At 39.0% G+C, this 24,482-nt stretch overlaps 1 long non-coding RNA gene across 3 annotated transcripts in view; it reads right to left on the reverse strand.

The window, feature by feature from the left end:
* LOC144064635 (uncharacterized) overlaps positions 1-24,482 on the reverse strand; it is an 87,462-nt gene that overhangs the window by 35,845 nt on the left and 27,135 nt on the right. For 2 of the 3 annotated variants that reach the window (XR_013296847.1, XR_013296848.1), the window contains exon 4: positions 8,315-8,573. This is a non-coding gene — a long non-coding RNA (uncharacterized LOC144064635). Of the gene's footprint in view, positions 1-6,338; positions 6,567-8,314; positions 8,574-24,482 lie in introns of those variants that run through there. The other variant, XR_013296850.1, reaches the window with a different exon arrangement.

Consider the following 24,482-nt stretch of genomic DNA (forward strand, 5'->3'; position numbering starts at 1 on the left):
TCAGCCTCGCAGCTCTGGGGTCCTGGGTTCAAATCCAAGTCGGTATGGAGTTTGCATCCCCCCGGGCCGGCTTGGGTTTCCTCCGGGTGCTCCGGTTTCCACCCACATTCCAAAAAACACACTAAATTGCCCCAAGATATGGGTGTGAGTTTGCATGTTCTACTCGGGCCTGCATGGGTTTTCTCCGGGTACTCCGGTTTCCTCCCACATTCCAAAAACATGCATGGTGGGCTGATAGGACACTCTAAATTGTCTCTAGATATGGGTGTGAGTTTGCATGTTCTCCCCGGACCTGCGTGGGTTTACACCGGGTACTCCAGTTTACTTCCACATCCCCAAAACATGCTTTGTAGGCTAATTGGATACTAATTTCCCCTAGATATGGTGCGAGTTTGCATGTTCTCCCCGGGCCTGTGTGGGTTTCCTTGGGTACTCCGGTTTCCTCCCACATTCCAAAAACATGCATGGTGGGCTGATTGGACACTCTAAATAGCCCCTAGGTATGGGTGTGAGTTTGCATATTCTCATCGGGCCTGCGTAGGTTTCCTCTGGGTACTCCAGTTTCCTTCCACATCCCAAAAACATGCATGGTAGGCTGATTGGACACTCTAAATTGCCCCTGGGTATGATTGTGATTGGCTGTTTGTCTTCTTGTGCCCTGCGATTGGCTGGCCACCAATTGGCCGGCAGCTGGGATAGGGTCCAGCACCCCCCGCGACCCTAATGAGGATAAAGCGGTTCAGAAAATGAATGAATGAATATATTTTGATGGTCTCACGAGAGGCGATATAGACTTTTAGACCCGTTTAGTAAAAATGGGCGAACGTGAAAAGGCACATAATAGGATCGGAGTGGAGAGTGAGTATCCTGTCTGGCTGGCGGGCAACAGCTTTATCATCAGCGCCATTTAGAGTAATCCGCCATGGCTGCGAGGGGGGCTGCCTCGCCTCGGGCTGACCCCCCCGTAGCCACGGCAGTGACATGTGAGTACACTGAGATACCAAAAGAGGAAACAAATAACTGGAACGAGGCCCGATCATCACATAATATACATTTAGATGCTTCGCGATAACTCAGCCGAAGGGCGTCGCGCTCGGCGGCGGCGGCAGCGCCGCCGCAAATGCGTCACGGTTAATGGTCTCCCCGCAACCAGAGGAAACATTTATTCGGAATGATTTACCCTGAAGATTTACCCTTCCGAAACTCTTGTCAGGGGCGCTCCTCCACAAGTTCGCTCCGTCGGAAACGACCCTGAGAGTTTGGAACGGCGAGTTGTAAATCATAGTTTTCCGCTGAATACGATATTGACGCCGGGTGTCCCTCACAGGCTTCAAGTACGGCGACGGATCAATTTGAAGTATGAATCTGTTCATGCACTCTTCATTGCTGTTTCTTGGAAAAATGCTTGTAATATTCACAGAAGTACAATTTCTTTTAAAAAACAAAGCTTGTTCAAATATTTAACTTAGTTTTACCGAAGGCCAGAGTTTAGCAACTAGAAGTGAGGAAAATATTTTCCTTATTCGCAGCTATTGTGCCATGCTACATTAGCATGCTGTTAAATATTTTTATTTTTCCCATAAATATCCAATCCCATTATTTTTCCTGAGTTTACCACAAATCTTTGTTTATGTTGCGATGCTATCTTCTGTAATTTCACAAACTCACTCGAAGAGGCAAATTCCATAAGAAGATTTTCTGCATATTTTCAGTCATTTTCCATACATTTTATTGCATTTTTAAGTTTTTATTAAGTCATTTGCTCATTTGTTTATTTGCCATACATACTAAATATTACATTAAAATAGCATTTTGGAAGAACATGAACTGAAATTATTGTGTTTGTTTTTGTGGCCTCATTAGCTTTTGTGCTAATTACGTTAGCATTTTGATTGGCCGTACGTTTTCGTGCAACAGTGCAAGCTTTTTGACGAATTTAATTGGGACCACCGACCGAACTATTTATTCATTCATTTTATGAACCACTTTATCCTCATTAGGGTCACGGGGGTGCTGGAGCCTGCACATGCAAATTCACACCCATTCCTAGGGGCAATTTAGAGTGTCCAATCAGCCTACCATGCATGTTTTTGGAATGTGGGAGGAAACCAGAGTACCTGGAGAAAACCCACACAGGCCCGGGTAGAACATGCACACACACCCATACCTAGGGGCAATTTAGGGTGTCCAATCGGCCTACCATGCATGTTTTTGGAATGTGGGAGGAAACCGGAGTACCTGGAGAAAACCCACACAGGGGAGAACATGCAAATTCCACACAGGTGGACCGACCTGGATTTGAACCCAGAACCCCAGAGCTGTGAGGCCAACGCGCTAACCACTCATCCGCAGGGCCGCATCAAAATACAAAAAGAGTCAAAATAATGAACTTTTGTCTTCATTAATCATTCCAATCAGGTTTTCCTGACTCCAATGCTCTGCACGGCAATTAATAAAAGCGGGATAAACCATTCTCACGTCTATTGTCTGCGCTTGGCGGGCCAAACAAAAGCCAAGTATGGGGCTGCGCAAACCAAATGGGCGCATCGTCTCGGAAATGTGAAACTTCTCCTGAAGTCGAGAGATTACACCAAGGAAGTCACGCTCGACACCATCGGAAAAGCCACAATTTCCGGTCGGCATTTGACTTATTTGATCGTTTGCTTACATTCCTTCCAAACATGAAATAGATCATCGAAAAGAATCAAGTGTGCACGTTAACATTCATTTAAGATTTGCTTATGCAAAGTCGGGCAAGCGTAGAACGCAATGATCTTTTTTTTTTTCGCAAATAATTTAGTGCTGTAAGGCCGGGTGAATTTATTTATATTCATTAACGGAACAGTTATTTCAAATTCAGGCGATTTACTGAATTTTAGGAGGTGAAGAACTGCTGCCCATAAACATTTATTGAGCTTTAGCGGTGAATAGCAATATTGATATATTATTGATGGAATCGGTTTAAAGACTGCTGACTGGTTGCAATAAGTTTAAATACACATTTTTGTCTCAAAAGTAACAATTACTGTGCGTGTAGCATAATCAAGCTGTTATGAATTCCCAAAACAGACCAAAGAAGTATTTTTAAGTCCAAGTTCAAACCACTTCTGTCTTCTCACGCTTGCATTTATTTATGTTCACCCCTTATGTATGTTATGTTATTTTTTTTCATACAACTGACAAATACCATATTTTCTCCCATATACGCCATATTTGTTGCTAAAAAATCTGATGACTGAATCGAGGATACGGCTTATATGCGCATAAATTAAATAAGTAGTCAACAACATAAGACGACTCTGGGAAAAAAACTCTCCTCGAGTCTGTTTGTCTTGGCTGTTATGGTCCTGTAGTGCATTTTTAAGTTTTTCATTAAGGCTTATCAAGTCATCAACAAATAAGTAATACATAATAAATAAATAAGTAGTCAACAACATAAATTAGACGACTCTGGGAAGAAACTCTCCTTGAGTCTGTTTGTCTTGGCTGTTATGGTCCTGTAGCACATTTTAAAGTTTTAAATTAAGGCTTATTAAGTCAACAAGAAATAAGTAATACATAATAAATAAGTAGTCAACATAAGAAGTCAACAACATAAATAAGAGGACTCTGGGAAAACTCTCCTCGAGTCTGTTTGTCTTGGCTGTTATGGTCCTGTCGCGCCACCTAGAGGGCACCATATTGAAGGCTTATTAAGTCATCAACAAATAAGTAATACATAATAAATAAGTAGTCAAAATAATAAGTAGTCAACAACATAAATAAGACGACTGGGAAGAAACTCTCCTCGAGTCTGTTTGTCTTGGCTGTTATGGTCCTGTAGCGCTTTTTTTTAGTTTTTGATTAAGGTTTATTAAGTCATCAACAAATAAGTAATACATAAGTAGTCAACAACATAAATAAGACGACTCTGCGAAGAAACTCTACTCAAGTCAGTTTGTCTTGGCTGTTATGACCCTATCGCGCCTGCTAGAGGGCAGCAGATCGAAGAGTTGGATTCTACTTCTACTACAAAATATATTACATATTTTTCAACTACAACTACTCCTACTACACACTTCAAACTTAACAATATCACACATTTATCAATTATTTTTCTATTCCTTTCATATTTTGATGGACAACCGCACCGCTACTCCCACTATCCCAAACGTTGTCAGCAACAAGAACACCACCACTGATGATGATCCTTCTCATCAGGAAAGTAAACATATTTTCCCGTTTTTTTTTATGGTTGTTGCGACCACTATCTTGAGGTTAAAACGGAGGTGACCTGCTCCAGATGTGGCGCTGGCTGGCCTGGCCTGACAGCACTCGCTGGTGCATGCTAATGTGCACCTGCGGTGTCTCTACCGACTAAATAAATAGAAGTCTTGTTATCCGCTCACACCGGCGCCGTCTGCCCTCTTTAACCCACTGCCGCTGCTTCCCTGCAGGGCACAATCGCAGCACCGTAGTAGAGCTGAATTACCAGATATGGCGCGAGAGGGGAAAAAAATGGCTCCAAAATAAAGATATTAAAGTGCATCCGTAATTTGCGGCGACCGAATACTCATTTGTGGCCACCAACTATTTTAATTGGGGTCACAACATAGATGTGTACACACAATATTAATTTGGGGGGTAATTTTTGTTTTGCTGTGGCTTTAATACATCACAACTTGAAGGTTTATTATCTTTCCTATGATTGGATGTTTACCAAAATAACTAAATGAAAAAGCCTTATGAAAAAGGAAGCTTTTATATGATATTGCTGTTCGGACTGTATCGCCGTTTTTAAGCTAATATTTTATTTAGATAAAAAATACACAAATGAATCAGTACTGTTGTTTCCTTGCATTGTTTAGATCCAAAATTGCGGATGACCTGCTGCTTAGTTTATATTGGCTCGCATAAAAAGATTAAATCCAGGCTGCATTATGTTGCACTTCCCAGTTTTAACACTAGACGGAGCTGTTTTTACTTATGTGCTCAAAAAATGGCCGAAATCATGTAGTTGAGTGTGTAGCATTTTAGCCGATTTGCTAATCCAATGTGTTAAATTGAGCTAGCTTGGTTGCCATTTTCTTTTTCCAGTAGTGAAAATATGAATATATTGCAATATTCTTACACTTTTGGTTGGTTTTGTCGCTTTCTTTTTCCTTATATTTTTGACGTCCATTGCCGGTTATAGAATTAAAATCCATTTAAACTGAGAGAATTGTCTGGGGATCATTCGAACCAGCCCTCCCTGTCAAAATGGATTGGACTCTATTGCCGCTAATGGCAGCCAAAGCAAAAATAAATACATTCCAATTCCAATGCTCTGATTAACAAATAAAATGAGAACGTTTTCATGCTGGCCCTTGCATAATTTCAATTTTCTGAAAGTGATATTGCTGTTTTAATATATATTTATTTAATTGCAGATACACCTTTTATTTTCATTCTGAGGAAAAACCCGTTTTCTGTGCACACCTGGCAATCTCAGCCACGAATGAAGTGGAGTGCGGAGGCCATCTCATTAAGTGAATATGAGGCAGGGGCCTTCAGAGATGATTATACCGGAAATCGAGGATTATGGGCCATATTCTGGCGAGTGCGTAGGTCAGAAAAGGGGCGCTCAAATCTCAAATCTCAATTTAGTGATGTGCTCGGTGTGGAAATACGCAATATGTGGGTGTTCTCTGACCAAGCTTGTGTATATCTCACATAGACTTTAGCACCCTCTTTTCTTTTGAGGCACTCGAGGCATTTTTTAGGTGTAACGTCATCTTTTACGAGCTAAATTACCGATATATTATTGGAAGTTATTAAATGTATAGATAGCCGTGATCTTAAGACTGGTTTTGATTGTCATTCTTTTTCATTTGTTTAGGTTTACTAAGAAACGTGAATTAGATACAGTAATCCCTCAATTATAACGGGTAATGTAGACCAGAACTAGCCGCGATAAAAGAAAAACCGCGAAGTAGGGTCACCCCTATTTAAAAATAATAATTATATATATATATATATATATTTTTTTTAATAATTTATTTTTATTCTTATTTATTTTTTATTTTTACTTCAGTGCTGAGTCCTAGTAGCAAGCGGAGGACAAGGGGAGTGGCTTCTGCTTGTAAATTTCAGCATGGATTTTCACATTTTTATGAATTTACAAAAGAATAATAATAATTAACACAAAAAAATGCGATGTCGTGAAGCCGCAATAGTTGAAGCCGTGATATTTGAGGGATTACTGTATAACGTCTCATGGTTGGTATACTTGTAAGTATAAATCTAAATACAAATCGCTGAAGTAAAAGTACCAACAAGCACACTTATTTGTAGTAGAAGTACATAGAAAGCCATGCAAGTATACGCAAGTAGTACAGTAGTGTATTGGAATGAATTGGAATCATTCTATTCATTTGCATAATATAAATGTCTATATCATAGATACACAAATTGTTTTCATACTTTTAAAGGGATGAATGTACTTTTTCTGCTTATAGCTCGATGAAAAACTTGGCTGCTGTGATTCAAATGTTGACACGATTTGCTCCGTTTTTTTCCTTGAAACGGTAATTGGGTCTTGCTTGAAACTGGAAGGTCAAAAATTGACACTTATACTTGCAACTTGCACTTAAGTGACTTGCACCCACATTTATCTTCACATTTATAGAAAAACATGCAGTCCAATTGCTTACCTAGTAACAGGCCCTTTTCCAGAAACTATTATTTGTAAACACATCAGCCTTTTGTGTTTTGGTGATTCTTTGAGGTTGCAAAAATAATCTGTAGTTGCCAAAAATAAGCACTTTTGCTAAAAAAAAAGACCGTATCATTACCCAAAACGAAAAAAAAGGCTTTTTGTACATGGCAAACACGGCCGTAAAATGGTGAGAAAAATGTTTTGAATTTTTCCTTTTCAGAAATAGCATTAGCTTCAAACAACTTTTCACTTTTAATCATTGCAATTTTCTCACCCTTTTACAATTCAACCCAGTCCTGTTTGAAGCTCTTTTTTCCCGGTGCGCTTTTCTTCTGGGATTCGCTCCCTTGTGGCATCTACTCACACCAAAGATTTTTTTCAAACTCGGCTTTTGAGTGGGGAGGGAGGGGGAAAATATGGAGTGCGTGTAGGAGGGGGGTTATGGAAACCTCAGAGGAAAATAGGTGGTGAACTGATGAACAATTCGCCGGTGCATAGCTGACAGGAATAGCAGATTTTATCACCTTGTCTGCTCTGAGGAACACGGCATCGTGATTTCTCACCGGACGCTCTTGCGTCAATCAAACAAAACACAAGTCGAGCTCTCAACGTGAAAACTGGCGTGCGCAATGATGACCTGACGAGGAATCTCTACGGGGACAACAGCCTTTCAAAAAGTTTCTTTCAGACGTGTTGATCTTGTTTTTTTGTTTTTTGGGGGGGCAATGTAAGAGGCAACATTTGAAGAACAGACAAACCTTATGGTCCTGTCTTTAAGGAAAGTACCGATTTGTGAGTGGCTGTTCGTGAATGTAACCACTTTTCGTATGTTAAGCCTACTCAATGTCAAATGGAAGCATAACATAACTTTTTTTAAATGATAGAGTTCAACTAAGAGTAACAAATATTTGCAATTCTTTCTAGCAATCCCTCTAAAAACATCAATACAGTAATCCCTCAAATATTGCAGCTATTGTAGACCAAACATGGCCACGATAATTGAAAAACCGCAAAGTAGGATCAACCCATTACTACTACCATATCCATGTTTTTGCGCCTATGCAGAAGTACACATTATCAAGAAGTGTATTTACTAAATTGTACAGCTATAAGCATATGAAAATACTAATTCATATCTAAATATAATCCATATATTTAAAAAAATAATTACTTTACTGTACAGTCAAAACATTTCCTTTCCGCTTCATATAAATCCAGAAAAAACAGGTTAATGGGAGTTTTAGTCCAAGTCCTTGAAAGGGAGACCCATTTCAGCGAAGTAAAGATTCGTGTTCGGGATGAAACAGTTTAGATTAGATTAGATTAGATAACTTTATTCATCCCATATTCGGGAAATTTTACTGTAGCAAGAGGGTGTCGTGAAGGTTTTCGTGATCCAGGATTTCCGGTTGGTCATCCACTAAACAGGTAGCAAGGCTTCGTTCTTAATTGTATTAAGTTAATTTTGTCTTTTTTTTGGCCATATCTGGTGTACATTATCCGCAATATTCGAGGGATTACTGTTTGTTATCTATGTAGATGAGTTTATTACTTGATAAAACCAAAGCAAGAACATAATAGCCAGCCACCTAGATCAATTGTGACGGATGCATACTAACAAGAAAAGCCTTGGCTCACCTCCAGCTCCTCTTGGGGGTTCTTGAAAAGTTCCCATTCCAGACGAGAGACCGTCTCACCAACATTTTCTGGGAATTCCGCAGAGACTCCTCCCAGTAGGACATGTGCAGAGTACCAAGTCGTTTCCAAACATCCCACAAGCTCAGCACACCTGGGAGGGCCCAAGGCATTCAGGTGAATAGAAAGATTGGTGATGGTCAAAGGAAAAGTCCTTCAGGGTTTATTCCCTGAATACATAAACTCGCCCTGGGAATGCCATCTGAAATAGAATAAAATAAATATATTAGTATTATTATTGTAATAGTAAAGTAATCTGTATGTACAGATGTAAACACATGTTACGGCCTATACACAGGATTACTACAAATGAGGAATATGTGTAAGATATTTAAAAATGCATTAGTTCAATTGAGATATTTAGCCAAGTGGGAATTATTAACATACCGTGGTACCTTGAGATACAAGCTTAATTCGTTCCGGGACTGAGCTCATATGTCGATTTTCTCGTAACTCAAACAAACGTTTCGGATAGAAATGAACTAAATACAAATTAATTTGTTCCAACCCTCTTGAAAAACACCAAAAACAGGATATTGGATTGGAATCATTTTTTTTAATTTGTTCTAATTCACCATCTATTAACAAAGTAACAAATAACGAGTGGTTTAATAGTACTAAAATGTGTTTAATTGTAGTAAAATTAGACGGATTTCGCGGAGGGGAGACTTTTTGCACGGCAACGCGCTCATAACATAACATAAACAAATTTAAATGAACTTGGATTACGATGCAGACACTCAAAAATATGTTTAATCTAACCTTACACTAAACTTAATTCTAATTTTGTTTTACATTTTGATACCTTTCTTCTCCCGGGTTGGCTTTATTTGGCCCGCCTCCACCCTGACTTTTAAATGCAACCTATCGAAGGCTGTTTGCTTTTGTCTTCCCTTCAAAATATCCCCAAAATGATGCACACAAATGTCCTCACAATAGGATAACGCACGACCACTTGCCTACGAGAAGTAGTATATACTCCTCTCGTATTAGCGATCACCTCACCATTCGCAATTATGTCCTGTAATCACTCCGATCAGTTATTGACAAATAACCATTCACAAGCACAAATAAAAGAAAGACGACTAGAATTAATCCAGCATAGTTCAAAAATGGCAATAAAATGGATTATCTAACCCAAACATGCTCTAGCACAACCACGGATTTTAGTGAAGAACATAACTAACCTCTGAGTCGTATATAGCATGGATCTTTTAACAGTCTTTATGGGGTTTAAATCAAATTTTTTGCAACCTTGCTTTTTTAATGGTAATTTCCTAATAACCCTCTGATTGGACTTTAATGGGACTTTATTCAAATTAGGGGGAAACACATTTGAATGTGCAGTTTTCCCTGTGCAATACATTTTTGAGGTACCGGATCGTTACATAGTTTAGGCAGACCCGCAAAATCTGGTGACTCGGACACGAATCACATGCTAAAAAAATGTAATGCAAGGTTCTCTTAAATAGGAAAGGAAGGGTAACTTTAACACAAAACGGCAGCACCTTTGTGGTTATGATTTATGGACAGGTCGCCGCTATTCTTTGTTCACGGCACTCCACGGCGATAAGGCAACGTGGCAATGGCCCGATTAGAGCGCGATTGGACATCGACAGCAGCGTTTCAAATCTCCTCCGTGGCTGTAATTCTGCTCCCGTGCACTTACAGCGCAGTCTTGGATAATGTTATTGCCGGCGGTTCGTGACCAAGCCAGATAAGACAAAATACGTTTCTTTAAGCCCTGTGCAGGCTTAACCTCTGACTCTACTTATATAGGACACCCTGCGGACTCATGGAATCCCGCTAGCGTTAGCCTATTGCCTCACCTTAGGACGTGACCTGAGAAGATTCAAGACAGTTACAGAGCTGTCAAATACCATACTTGTCAGCTTATACGTTTTTCCCGTATTTTATACGTTTTTTGATCATTTCGAATGGTGTACAGTGCATGTGTCAAAGTGGCGGCCCGGGGGCCAAATCTGGCCCCGCCGCATCATTTTGTTTGGCCCGGGAAAGTAAATCATGAGTGCTGACTTTCTGTTTTAGGATCAAATTAAAATGAAGAGTATAGATGTATATTATATTTCCTGATTTTCCCCCTTTTAAATCAATAATTGACGAGTCGTACGGTGTTTGTAAGGTTTTTGGGGGGTTTGTAAGGGGAATCATAATCATTTATAAGGGCAGTTATCGGCAGAGATTGACAGGTATGTTAAATAGGGGTAATAGCAATCAATATAAGGGGAGCAATTGGTTGAGATTGACAGGTATGAAATAGTACTACAAATCTCCTGTAGTTCACTACGTCAGTCTTTGGCAAAATACTAAATATGCATTTTGTATAAAAACTACAAACAAATCAAGCAATGTAATATTTTTTTCTTAGGAATTTACACGCAAAAGATAAAAATGTTGAAAGTTTTCGTTCTTAGCTGGCCATTCAAACTCACCATGACGATGCATTTGGAATTGGAACGCTATGTACTAAATCAGTTTTGCATTGTCCACGTGGTCAAAACTTTTAACAATTATTCTGAAAGTTAAGTCGAATGCTTACTTCCTTTTCAACAACGATCCGTTGTTTCAAGCAACATGTGTTAGCCTAAACATTTACAGTCTTTAATGTCTCTTATGACATGGTCTTCTCTTGTAAATTTTCTCGAAATCTCCAATTTGAATGACTTAAACTAATACAATTTGCAAAAGTGAGTTACACCACCGGCTTGATTTGTGGTGGCAAATGTGAAGATTGCAGTCATGTCAGTGTGTCTTACACTTGGAAGTGTCATATCATGCAATAATGACACAATGTCTTGCCACGGTTCAAGATGACAGATTGCGTGCTAAGATCACAACATCGTTGCAACACACAGATAACTCGGCTCTTATCTGAAGTGACTTTTTAAACACAAATTAAATGACTGATCCAAATTCCATAATAAATGAACAACAATTAAATGACTGATTTATTTTTCCCCAATTCCATAATAAATGATCAAGCCCCATATATATCCATAAGTATTGAAGTGGTGCAGTAAAAATATGTTTTTTTTCATTGAGTCGCCTCTGCATAGAAGAAACCGATGATGCAATCATAAGAAACAGGTGTTTCGGCACTTAGTCAAAGCAGAACAAACAACAGAATAATCTACCTTCCAGCCAGTCCAATTTCTTTTACATCACATGTGTCAAAGTGGCGGCCCGGGGGGCAAATCTGGCCCGCCGCATGCTTTTATGTGGCCCGGGAAAGTAAATCATGAGTTTCTGTTTTAGGATCAAATTAAAATGAAAAGTATAGATGTATATTAAATTTCCTGATTTTCCCCTTTTTAAAAATCAATAATTGTAATTTTTTAATCATTTTTTTCTGTGTTTTAGTTCAAAAATCACTTTGTAAAATCTAAAAATATATTTAAAAAGCTAAAATAAACATTGCTTTAAATATATAAAAACTGAATATTCAGGAATTTTAATTCATTTCTTTGAATCCATTTATTAAAAAAAAAAAAAATCGAAATATTATATCTAAAATGGTCCGTCCGGCCCACATGAAATCAAGTTGACGTTAACGCAGCCCGCGAACCAACCCGAGTCTGACACCCTTGTTTTACATACTCAATAAAGTAATTTTCTACACATATTACAGTTTTTTTCCAATAAAATGATTTAATTTATTAGAAAAAAATAACTACAACAACTCTGGGTGCCACAACAATGAAACTACGGATTAAAAAAAGCCAACATCACTTCCGGTAAGGACCTTAGCCTCCTGGCTAATAGCCACAAGGTATTAAAAGTGTGTTTTTACGCTCTATATGGTTTATTTTACAATACAAAGACAACGGATTGTGTCTCAGGGAGATGATAGTGAGTCACAAATGTGTAGCAGTAAGGGAAAGGGGGTTAACAAAGGAGTTGTGAAGTGGGCAACTCCCATCGCAGATGCTTAATTGCTTTCAACCCCCTCAGCTCGGTTCGATCATAAATTATGACATGCCTCCGCAGCCAAGTCGACTCAAGCAGCTGCCGCAATTCTTAACTAAAGCTCACGCGCACGACGATAACACTTTGTTCAATCTGCTTTGCAGACATTTATTTCTTACGGTAGGTGGAGCCTATGGATTTTGAAGTTCAGCGCCCTCAAGATGGTCAGACTCGGTTGGTGGAGTTGACGTTTTGGAGGTGCCTGGGTTTTATGGTCGTGAAATACAAGGGTTTGAGAAAAAGTTTGGTTCTACCGTTTTATTGCCATGAGTCAGTTTGTTCAAATTCCATATTGTGTGGATGGCAGTTTCAAAACAAACTACTGAGTTCAGTTTTCTTTACGTGTTTGGACTTTTTCTTGTATTTTTGATAGATTCAGATAGGAGACTATCAATAAATTCAATATTTCAATAAACTCAAACCTACAGGCAATTTGGAGAGAAAACTGGAGTACCCAGAGAAAACTCACGCAGGTACGGGGACGAAATGCAAACTCCACACAGGAAACCCGGATTCGATCGGCGATTAAACACACTTTCTCAAAACTGTGAGCCAAACATGCTAACCACTTCCCCACCCGTGCCACTTACTTTAATAAATAACCCCAAAAAATGTCAAGCTGCTAAGTAACATGCTCTTAAATGGCTAAAAAGATATATATAAATATTAATATTTAGATTAGATTAGACCGGGCGGCCCGGTGGATGAGTAGCGTGTCGGCCTTACAGTGGGTTCAAATCCAGGTCGGTCCACCTGTGTGGAGTTCGGATGTTCTGCGTGGGTTTTCTCTGGGTACTCCAGTTTCCTCCCACATACCAAAAACATGCATGGTGCGCTGATTGGACACTCTAAATTGCCCCTAGGTATGAGTGTGAATTTGCATGTTCTCCCTAGGCCTGTGTGGGTTTTCCCCGGGTACTCCGGTTTCCTCCCACATTCCAAAAACATGCATGGTGTGCTCATTGGACACTAAATTTCCCTTAGGTATGAGTGTGAGCGTGAATGGTTGTTTGTCTCCTTGTGCCGTGTGATTGGCTGGCCATCAATTCAAGGTGTTACCCGCATCTGGCCTGAAGTCAGCTAGGATAGGTGGTGCTGGAGCCTAGTGGTGAAAGTTGATACGGACCCTTGTCAAAAAGTTGGGTGAGCAAACGCAGATGGACCCGGGTGAGCGAGCGAGCGAGCGAGTCACCAGACTGAAGGTTAAATACGATCAGTGGGATTGAATGTGACAAATCAACATTAGGATCCATCTCGGGATATTAAACATTTGAAATTGGACTAATCAGGCGGCGACGGTGGAGATGAGCACGAGATGGATGACGCTAGTCTGTCGTCAAAAAAAAAATGGAACCCATATAATCAGTTTAAATGGCAGAAGTCTTTGACACAAATGTTAACCAGAGCCTGATTTGACCTGTTTTTTCATGCTTATAATGATATAATCTAGGAATTAAATACATGTAACAAAAAGAGAAATATATGTATCAAAAGATGGTGGAAAAAGAAACAACCAGAATAATAGCTTTTTAATTTTCTACGTTTTTTTTAAGTAATACTTTCATAGGTTTTAACATTATTTATTGCATACTTGATCCTTATTTATCAACTTTTACCTTGTATATTTTTTTTATTTAAGATTGAAACTCTAATATTAACAGTTTCATATCTGCACGTGATAAATATTTGTACTGTCACACAAATTTTATATTTGAAGATTTTTTTTTACAGCAACAATTTGATTGCATCCATGTAAATGACATTATGATTATTATTTGTAATTTTGATTGTGTTAATTGTGTTGAAAATTTAGCAGAACAAACAGAAAACGTCAAAAAAATCTTATTATAAAGAACTTAACTTTAATTATCAGACCTCAATTTATCAGGTTGGACTATGTTAAATTAGTTGAGTTATGATAAAACAAATATTGAACCATAATTTGTTCGCAAACTAATATTGTGCAGCAAAATTTATAAGTAAAAAAAAATGTTTTCATTAATGGATTGGCTTTAGTATTGGATGGATTTTTTTAAACTGGTAAAAAGACATTTTAATGTGCTATTTTACCCTCAATACATAGCCGAGGTATCAGACCTGGATTCGGCACCGTCGAGACATTCCTACGCAAAAGTGTATTCACTCTGAAATGGGTTAAATTCTGCGTATTAAGTTTCTTCATCCCAACTTTCTCCACCTGAACTCTGATAAAGTTTCCCCAAAAAATGAGAGCAAAAACTTTGAGTATCGTTTATCGGCGTTTGTTTACCAACCGGTTCCCGCGTTTTGGGGGGTCTTTGCGTACGAGTCGGCGATGCCTAGAACGATTTATCCCAGACAGCTGCATCCCTGACAGGTCGTTATTAGCGAAATGATTCTTCAGTTTGCCACGTTCCCCGAGACAAACGGCAATCCTAATTGGCGCTAGGAATAAAAGTTCACTTTCCGAAAAAGTGTCGTGAGGGTGCGATGATTAGGAACTCGGTCTAAAAGACGACGGGGGAAGATGAATATGTCAAGTAGTGTCCTCAGACAATGCCGCTAATAAACCTGCGACGGGCCGGAGGGCGCTGGAGAGAAGATGAATGGATGTTTATCTGAGCTTGTGGCATATTTTCATCGGAGTCTTGTTTAAGGAGGCGGGGCCAAGACAGAGGAGTGTGTAGGTGAGTGTGTATTTGACTTGGAGTGATAAGCATAGCCGCAAAATACTTTAGCGTTGTTTCCTTGGGAATGCTCGTAGAGTTAAACGCATGCTTGGACAGACCAAAATGGGGATTGTGTTGCTATTACGATCTCTCTGGAGGGAAAGACCACTAGAAACTTCGGGGGTCTAAGCTCCTAAAATAGGATGACAATAATGACCAATCGGGGAAAAGCTGGGATATCAGTGTTAGCGTGACCGGACGTTTTTAGTTCAAAAATCATTTTGTAAAATCCTAAAATATATAAAAAAGCTAAAATAAACATGGTTTTAGATCTTTAAAAAAATATTCAGGGCTTTTAATCCAGTTCTTTTAATCCATTTATAAAAAAAAATCTAAATCTTAAAATCTAAAATGGTCCGGCCCACATGAAATCGAGTTGACGTTAACGCGGCTCGTGAACCAACCCGAGTCTGACACCCCTGCGCTATATTTATATAGTGAAAAGGGGAATATGCATGTGCTTATCATGCTTAAAGCTTGACAATATTAGCAGTCGACGATGACATTTTGGTCTGCTACCAGTGACCAAGACGATCCGGATTAGAGCGAAAATGAGTCAAACAGGATCGGTTTTCCAAAAAAACCTAGTTAAAAAAATTCGCAAGTGGCCGTGCGTTATCCTCGTATCTCGAGGTACCACTGTATATGCAAGTATATGAGATTATAGCCGAGGGCTAATTTCCATCTTTAGTCCCTTGTGCAGGTTGAGGGGAAATGATAACATACACACACACCCACCCACAAGTAGAGACCAGATTTAACAAGTTTTGTGATCGCAATTTTGTTGGTCTAACAGCCAGGCTTTAAGATGATTGGCCACGAGGTTCAGAAACGGAAGTTAACGTATGCTAATTGCTATAGAGTTCCAGGTATGAATGTGATTTGGCTAATTTTTAAGGGAACTACACAGTCACCTCTAGAACCAGCCTTTGTTGATGTGTTGGATTTTTTTTGTACAAAATCTTGCCGTGGAGGAGGAGCTTTGTGATGGAAGATTTTCTGAACTAAGCATATTTGATTTCAATTCATGAGTCCACTAATTTTGGCAGACGTACCTGAAACAAGCACTTTTTTTGTGGGGAACTACACAGTCACCTCTAGAGCCAGCCCTTGTTCATGTGTTGGAATTTTTTGGGACAAAATCTTGCAGTGGAGGAGGAGCTATGTGTTGGAAAATTTTGTAAACTAAGGATATTTCATTTCAATTCATGAGTACATTAATTTTGGCGGACATAACTAACTATGACACGCCCCCCGAAAAAATGCTCTTGGGGATAGGGTTTAACGCAGTCGTTTTTTGGACTATTTGGGTAAATATTTTGTTGGGTAAACTGCACGATAAGCCTCTGAAACTTTGCACATTTGATGGCTATCAACAGACTGCACTTTTAGTTGAGAGAGCTCCAACTTGCCAAATGCAGCACGTCTTTTGTTTGTGGAATAATATGAGGGTTTTTTTTTCTTTGTTTTTTTAGGGGGAGGGGCACATAGTGTTCTCTCTCTGAACTGTGGCTTCTCCTCCAGTGCCAGCAGAAGGCGGTTGTTTGGCAAGCATTTCCGTGACTGCCTTCTACTTGCCAACGCAACGCGCTCGCCTCTCGCCAACGCCGGATCAAGGAGGCGAATGGAAATGATTATCCCAGGTTCAGAACGGGTTTGGCAAGGCGTCATGTCAACTTTTTGGGTTCGTAACCTAGGATAAAAGGATATTATTTTACTTTTAGGCTGAGTTGTCAAACACTACGAATCTTCCGAAGTTTACTCCGCCAGTTTTTAATCAAACCTCTTAATATACATTTTGTATCGAAACTACGAAAATGAAATTTTAAGCAGTTTTTTTCAGCTATTTATATGGAAAAAAAATGTAAATCTTCATTTGAAGTTGTCGTGATCATTATTTTCAAAACGCAGCGTCATGTTCTAAAAAGGTTTTGCATGTTGTCAGATGATTTTAGTAGTGTAGACATGTTTTAGCTAAAACCAAAATGAAGGTGATAGTTGATTTGCGGTTTGTGTTTTTTATTTCTTTGCAAGAATGAACTATTGAAAAAAGGAAACTATTTTATTAGATAATACAGTAATCCCTCGAATATTGTGGTTAATGTAGACCAAACATGACCGCGAAAATTGAAAAAAAATGCAAAGTAGGGTCACCCCTATTAAATATATATATAATTTAAAAAAATGTTTATTTTTTATTTTTTTATTATTATTATTATTATTTTTTACTTCAGTTCTGAGTCCTAGTAGAAAGAGTGGCTTCTGCTTAGGTGTTTTAGGAATTTAAAGACAAATAAAATTAATAGCAAAAAAAATAGCAAAGTAGTGACTTCGCGATAATCGAGGGATTACTGTATTGAGCTTCATTTTTGCACACGTCACTGGTAAATGCCACTAGTAAAAAGGGTCACAAAATCAGAAAATTCTCTTTACCCACAAAATGTATAAATATGATTTTTGACGTTTGGCAGCCCTGTTTAGCCCCTCAAAACTGTCCTCCAATTGAGAAAACGCCGGTACGTTTCCAGTCCTAAAAATTGAAAATCAATATTTACAGTGACTTTTGAACCCCAAAATTTTTCAATTGCTTAAAGTTAAAGGCTGACCTCGTCACGTAAAGGACAAACTATATCCACTCACAACCACATCACTACGATCTTAACCAGTCCCTGTTCTTCTAAGATCCAACTCAAATGGTCTCAATCAATCCCTGTAATGCCATCTTTCAATATGCTGACTGTCACCATTCCATCGAGACAAACTCGCCATTTCACGGCGTGGAATTTTGCTCCCGCCTGAAAGGAGTTGGCCGGCGCCATCGGCGTTCACCCGGACCATCTGCACAGCGAGGAGAGTAAATGTATAATAATGTGATCTGTACATGATAATCGGCGTGACACTAAGATCGCTGCCAGACCTTGAATTATGGCCGTTGCACATCAACATCCAGCCCTTCGAGCAGAGCGCAAGAAGGTCAGCGGGTGAATTTATGAATCTCATTAGCCTGTCCGACAGAACGGCTTTATTAACAGCTTATGGAATACAAATCTTTAGAAGTGTTTGGCGACATATGGCGATGGGGAGTATCCGCAACTATTAATATCCAGGTAGGTGATTGGTTGATCTATCCTCGAGAGTTGTCATTCAAGTCCTCTTAAGTGACTCCACATTGATACACAAGCGTGTTTTAGCCAGATAGCTTGGCAAAAGCTTTTTTTTTTTTAAATTTGGTCAAAATATCTTGGGTGGAGTTTGCATGTTCTGCCCAGACTTGCGTGGGTTTTCTCTGGGCACTCCAGTTTCCTCCCACGTCCCAAAAAATATGCGTACAGTGGTACCTCGACATACGAGTGCCCCGACATAAAAGCAATTTGAGATACAAGTAAAATTTTGAGCAAATATTTATCTTGATACGAGACAAATTTTGATATACGAGCAGACGGCGGACGAGAGAGGCTGCTCATAAGAACATCATGGCCACCAGTGGCGGTCCGTGCATTTTCTCGTAGCGCCTTCAACGAATCAATCCAACCCCCAAAAACTATTTTATGGCTATAAAACCTCGACTGCAGCTATTATTATTATTAAAATCCACTTCCTAGCAGCAGTTAGTGATTAAATACAAACACTGGAGCTTTTCAGATATCAGAACTTGGCCCATAATTGAAATATTATTTAGGAATATAGCCATATTTTACTCACCAAAAATCCTTTTTAACTGTACACAATATCCATCTTCCTTTCTTTCTTCCTTCTTTTCTATCGCCATCGAAGCTACTTAAATTAAACTAAAATTAAATTTATTTTTGAGTACGTGTCTGCATCATAATGCAAGTTCATTTAAATTTGTTTATGTTATGTTATGAGCGTGTTGCCGCTCAAAAAGACCCTTTTTACTTTGTTAATAGATGGCAAATTAGAACAAATAAAAATGTTTTTCCAATCCAATATCCTGTTTTTGGTGTTTTTTCAGAGGGTTGGAACGAATCAATTTGTTTTTAGTTCATTTCTATGGGAAACGTCCGTTCGAGTTATGAGAATATTGACATACGAGCTCAGTCCCGGAACGCATTAAGCTCGTATCTCGAGGTACCACTGTATTAGGTATGAGTGGAAATGGTTGTCCGTCTCCATATGTCCTGTGATTGGCTGGCCAATTAGGGGGTTCCTGTCCTACTGCCCACTGTCAGCTGGGATGGCTCCAGCACCCCTGAAAGCCTTGTGAGGTTAAGCAGCTGGGAAAATGAATGAATGTGTTCAAATTGAAGCTCACTTAAGAGACTGAGTTTTCATGGACACATTTTAATTCCACTTTGAATCAAATTAGCCTTTTTTTAGTACACGGCTTTGCCCATTAGTCACCCAGCAACCAATTTCCCATTGCTAGATAGAACCGTCACTTATAATCAGGCTGGAGCACCCTCGTGAGGATAAGCGGTCTGCAAAATGAATGAATTCAATAAATCAAGGGTGTCAAAGCGGCCCGTTAGGGGTTGTTTTTCTTGACAAACACCTTGTAGCTCATTTGTACTGTAGACACACACATTTGAGTTATTGTAAAGACTGCAGTCACACACTATCGTACTTCCAAATCACACAACGCTCTTGCAGCAGTTCTTTTTTCTGGATTTTCTTAAATCCACTCAAAGCAGCTGGCTTAATAATTTGGTACTTTTGATTTCATCTAGAGCAGACTCGAGTTGGTTCGCGAGCCGCGTTAAAGTCAACTCGTATTCATGTGGGCCAAACCATTTTAGATATAATATTTAGAATTTTTTTAAAATAAATTGATTAAAAGAACTGGATTAAAAGCCCTGAAAATTCTGTTTTTTATATATATCTAAAACAATGTTTATTTTAGCTTTTTTAAAAATATATCTTTAGATTTTACAAAATGATTTTTGAACTAAAAACACAGAAAAAATGATTAAAAATGACTTTTAAGTGCGCCCTATGTGAGTAATTTATACGTATTTTTTTTTAATCGCTTAATCTTCAAGATAAACACTTTTTTTGGTGTTTCCCGGAACACAACTGCCTTTTCAATCGGAACCAAGGGGCGCTTGAATTTTTCACGGGAAGCCCAGCCATTGGAAAGAACACTGGCTTGCTCAGAATAACCGACGAGCTGCGAGGGATGCTAGCGGCTTGCAACGCGATCCGAGTGCATTGACCTGCAAATAATCAAGCGCACTCGTGGTAACGTGGACCTTTTTTTTATCCCCCCCAACGGTACCACCAGCTGAACGTGTTTCTTTTATACGTCAGGCTTCATTGCAAAGGACACTGCCTGGGTTTTGACTGTCTTCAGTGATCACACAAGCGGAGGTCCTTGATATGGCCAAGCAAAGGTTGACCTTGTGTGCTTTGGAGAGAGTGAAAATAAAAAAAATAAAAATAGAAACTAAGCTTGAAGATGGCAGCATCCTGCGGGCTTGCTTATAAAATATTCATGACAAACATGTCCAAACTTGTACGGGAAAGATTTCTCAGCGAGACAGACAAATGATCAGATTTGCTTGACGTTGCATCATGGGTAGGACACTTTTTGATGGTTAGCCAATCATTAAAAAAAGAAGGGGTATGGCGAAGGCGAAATATGATGCGACCGCAATCCAGAACCTTTCGTGGTATGAGGCTTTTCACGCAGAATTCAGAATTATGTTGGGACTATTTGGTATGCTTGTAAGCTAATGGTGGAGAAAACAAGTTGTCTTACTTATTGTGAGAAATAAGAACTTTTACAAAGGCCTGCATGGAATCTAGCGTACTTGTTTTTTTGACCATTAAATAGTAGGCCGGCATGGTATCTAGCGTATTTGTTTTTTTTTGGACCATTAAATGGTAGGCCGGCTCTCAATCACAAACACACAATTGTTCAAAGTTATGTGAAACTGAACATTTCAAAATATTGCTGTTTTACAATGTCAAGCCATTTGCTTCTTCAAAAAAAATGCAAAGCTAAGTTGATGGGTCTTATTTAGGGGTAACACCAATAAAATAATGCTCATCCAAATGCTTTATCCGGCTTAATCTTTTTGGTTTTTTTGGTTTTGGTGGCGGCTTGCCATACAAAGTATCGCGAAGACGGCCAACAGGTTGGACCAGGTATTGCACGTGTCCAATTTTTGCGTTACGAAAAAATTCAGCAGATTTAATTGACGTTGAAGTTGGTCAACAAAAGTGCAGAGAAAGAAAGAAAAAATGAAATACGAGTATGATATTTAAAAAAAATCGTAGAATAAAGTCGCACTACGACGAAAATGAAGTCATACATTGTACTAGTCATTCATCATTCGCAAGCACAACCTCCAAGACTGGTCGCCAGTCATCCGGAGGGCAAACGGAGAGAAAGACAACCATACACACGCACAAGCGGGAATCTAACCCACGTTTGCCCACAACAAAGTCAGGAAAGTGAACCACTACACCATCACATAGAACATTGTAATACTATGAGAGAAAAGACCAAATATTATGATAATTAAGTCTCTCACATCTCATCTCATCTCATTTTCTGAACCGCTTTATCCTCGTTAGGGTCGCAGGGGGTGCTGGAACCAGCTGTCCCCGGGCCAGAGTAATCGATGGTCAGCCAATCACAGGGCACGAGGAGAGAAACGACCAATCAAACTCATAGCTAGGGACAATTTGGAGTGTCCAATCAGCCTATCATGCATGTTTTTGGAATGTGGGAGGAAACCAGAGTACCCGGAGAAAACCCACATGCAAACTCCACACAGATGGACATGACCTGGATTTGAACCCAGGACCCCAGAGCTGTGAGGCCGACCCGCTAACCACTCACCTTAATTAAGCCCTATATTGTAAAATTAAATGACTGAAGTATGAGATTAACGTTGGTTTGTTTCTTCTTATTACGTTACTTAAACCGGAAGTTGTTTGGTTTTGTAAGATCAGACTTTTTACGACTTATCAACACTGAACTACTCTAGCATAAGATTTGGATATATTGTTATAATATCAGTAGAAAAAAACCTGTGGCGTTGAAGTTTAGGCCTGTTACGCTATTTTTGATCAAGAGACCATGGCAGATTTACCGAGTCAAAACAGCCGCGTAAATCCTTGTGAAATAATTGAAAAAGCCCACTTTTGTGTTTTCCTCGAAAAGACTCCACGTTTAGCGCTTTTGTGTCTTTTTGTGGCCCAATCCCTCAACGCCACCGAGACTCAGGAGAACCGACAATTGCTAAAAAATGACTCCTTTAAAAAAAAAAAAAAAAAAAAGCTACGTTCCATTCAAAGCTCGTTGCTTCTCCATCTTGGAGTGTCCGGCCACCACAAAAGAAGGTGATTAATCCTTCTCTTGTGTCAGCATCCTTTTCCAATCTCTTCTGACTGTTGCACCACCGACAGCTGCCAGAGAGAGAAAAACTGATATGTTTGGATTTTTGACGCTCAGCTACGACCGCAGTGCCACGCAGATAATTTGTTCATTTATCAATCTGTCATATATCGACTCGTCGCAGAAACGTCACGCTTTAATGGCTAGTGAGAGTTTCTTGTATCTCAGCAAATTTCCCTGATGGCTGTGTGACATGGTGGCTTGCCCCCGTGAATACTGATTGCTGCTAATGCTGGCGTGGCTAATGGCCAAAAACACTGGGCGAGATGGGGGCTTATGGCCCAAGCCCTATTAATCCTGCGGGGAGATTTCAAAAACAAATCCTCCAGCAGAAATCTTGGTTGTGCCCAAAGCAAACATTTAGATGCTTTAATACAGTTGAAATGAGAATGGATTTGAAAAGAAATGGTTTCCTCAATTGGAAATAACGATGGGGAGTTGCTACCGAGTTTTGCTGCTACCATGGCGGCGTAATCCGAATTTCAGGGGGATTTCGCTGTTGAAGTCAAAATTAGCATCAGAGTACTTAGTGTACCAACAAGTAAAATACATTAAAATACAAATAAGATTGTGTACTAGAGAGTTAAGAGTTTTCGAGAACACAACTACCGCAAAACCAATGAAACCGGTCAGATACGCGGTGCGTTTAGGGACATCCCAGAAACCACCACAGTCAACAAAGACTGCAGAGGGTGATCAAAACAGCCCAAATCCAGTTGTGTTTGAAGGGCAGAGAACATTATAAAAGACAATATGCATCCCGGCTTCCACCACTTCAACCTAAGGCCCTCTGGAAGGCGCTACAGAGCCATAACAGCAAAGACAAACTGACTCAAGGTCAGTTTCTTCCCAAGAACTGTCAACATATTCAACCTGAGTTCTGCACCTAGGACCTAATCAAGACTTATTACTACTACTTATATATTATGTTGACCACTTATTTATGTATTGATAATTTATCATTACTATATATTGATTATCTATGTCACAGGTGTCAAAGTGGGGGCAGGGGGGCCAAATCTGCCAAGTGCCGACTTTCTGTTTTAGGATCAAATTAAAATGAAGATTATAGATGTATATTATATTTCCTGATTTTACCCCTTTTAAATCAATAATTGCAATTTTTCATCCATGTTTTTCTTTGTGTTTTTAGTTCAAAAATAATGTTGTAAAATCTAAAAATATATTAAAAAAGCTAAAATAAACATGGTTTTAGATCTATAAAAAATGAATATTCAGGGCTTTTAATCTAGTTCTTTTAATCCATTTATAAAAAAAATATAAATATTATATCTAAAATGGTCCGATGTATATTAAATTTTCTGATTTTCCCCCTTTTAAATAAATAATTGTAATTCTTGTGTTTTTAGTTCAAAAATCATTTTGTAAAATCTAAAAATATATTCAAAATATTTTCTATTTTCCACTTTAATATGGAACATAATGCCTAAAAGAGATTTTCCCTTACTAAGAAAAAAGCTCAAATAAACAATTTTTTAGATCTATAAAAAACAGAATATTCAGGACTTTTGATCCAGTTCTTTTAATCAATTTATTAAAAACAATATCTAAATATTACATCTAAAATGGTCCGGCCCACATGAAATCAAGTTGACATTAATGCGGCCCGCAAACCAACCCGAGTCTGAAACCCTTGATCTATGTGTTTGTTGTTGAGTCCATAGACTCAGAAAGTGGTGCTCTCAACAACTTGGCACTGAACGCTTCAAAAACCATGGAATTCATCCTGGACTTCAGACAGAACAAGGCCGCTCCTCTTTGTTGATCTCACTTGGACTATTTATTTATTCCTCATTTATTGATTATTTATTTGTCTGTTTGTTGTTGTTATTTGTGCACTATGAAAGCTTTACACCTCATTATACTTGTATAATGACAATAAAAACATTCAATTCAATCCACATGAAGCATACATGCAACCCCGATTCGTTAGATTTCTGTCCGTAGTTTTACAATATCAACAGTTTTACGTTCAACTGTTAGCGACGTAAGGTCTGTGTCGACCCAAAACTGCTTTTAGCGACAAAAC

This window comes from Stigmatopora argus, chromosome 2, assembly GCF_051989625.1.
Source record: "Stigmatopora argus isolate UIUO_Sarg chromosome 2, RoL_Sarg_1.0, whole genome shotgun sequence".
In the NCBI taxonomy this organism is placed as follows: domain Eukaryota; kingdom Metazoa; phylum Chordata; class Actinopteri; order Syngnathiformes; family Syngnathidae; genus Stigmatopora; species Stigmatopora argus.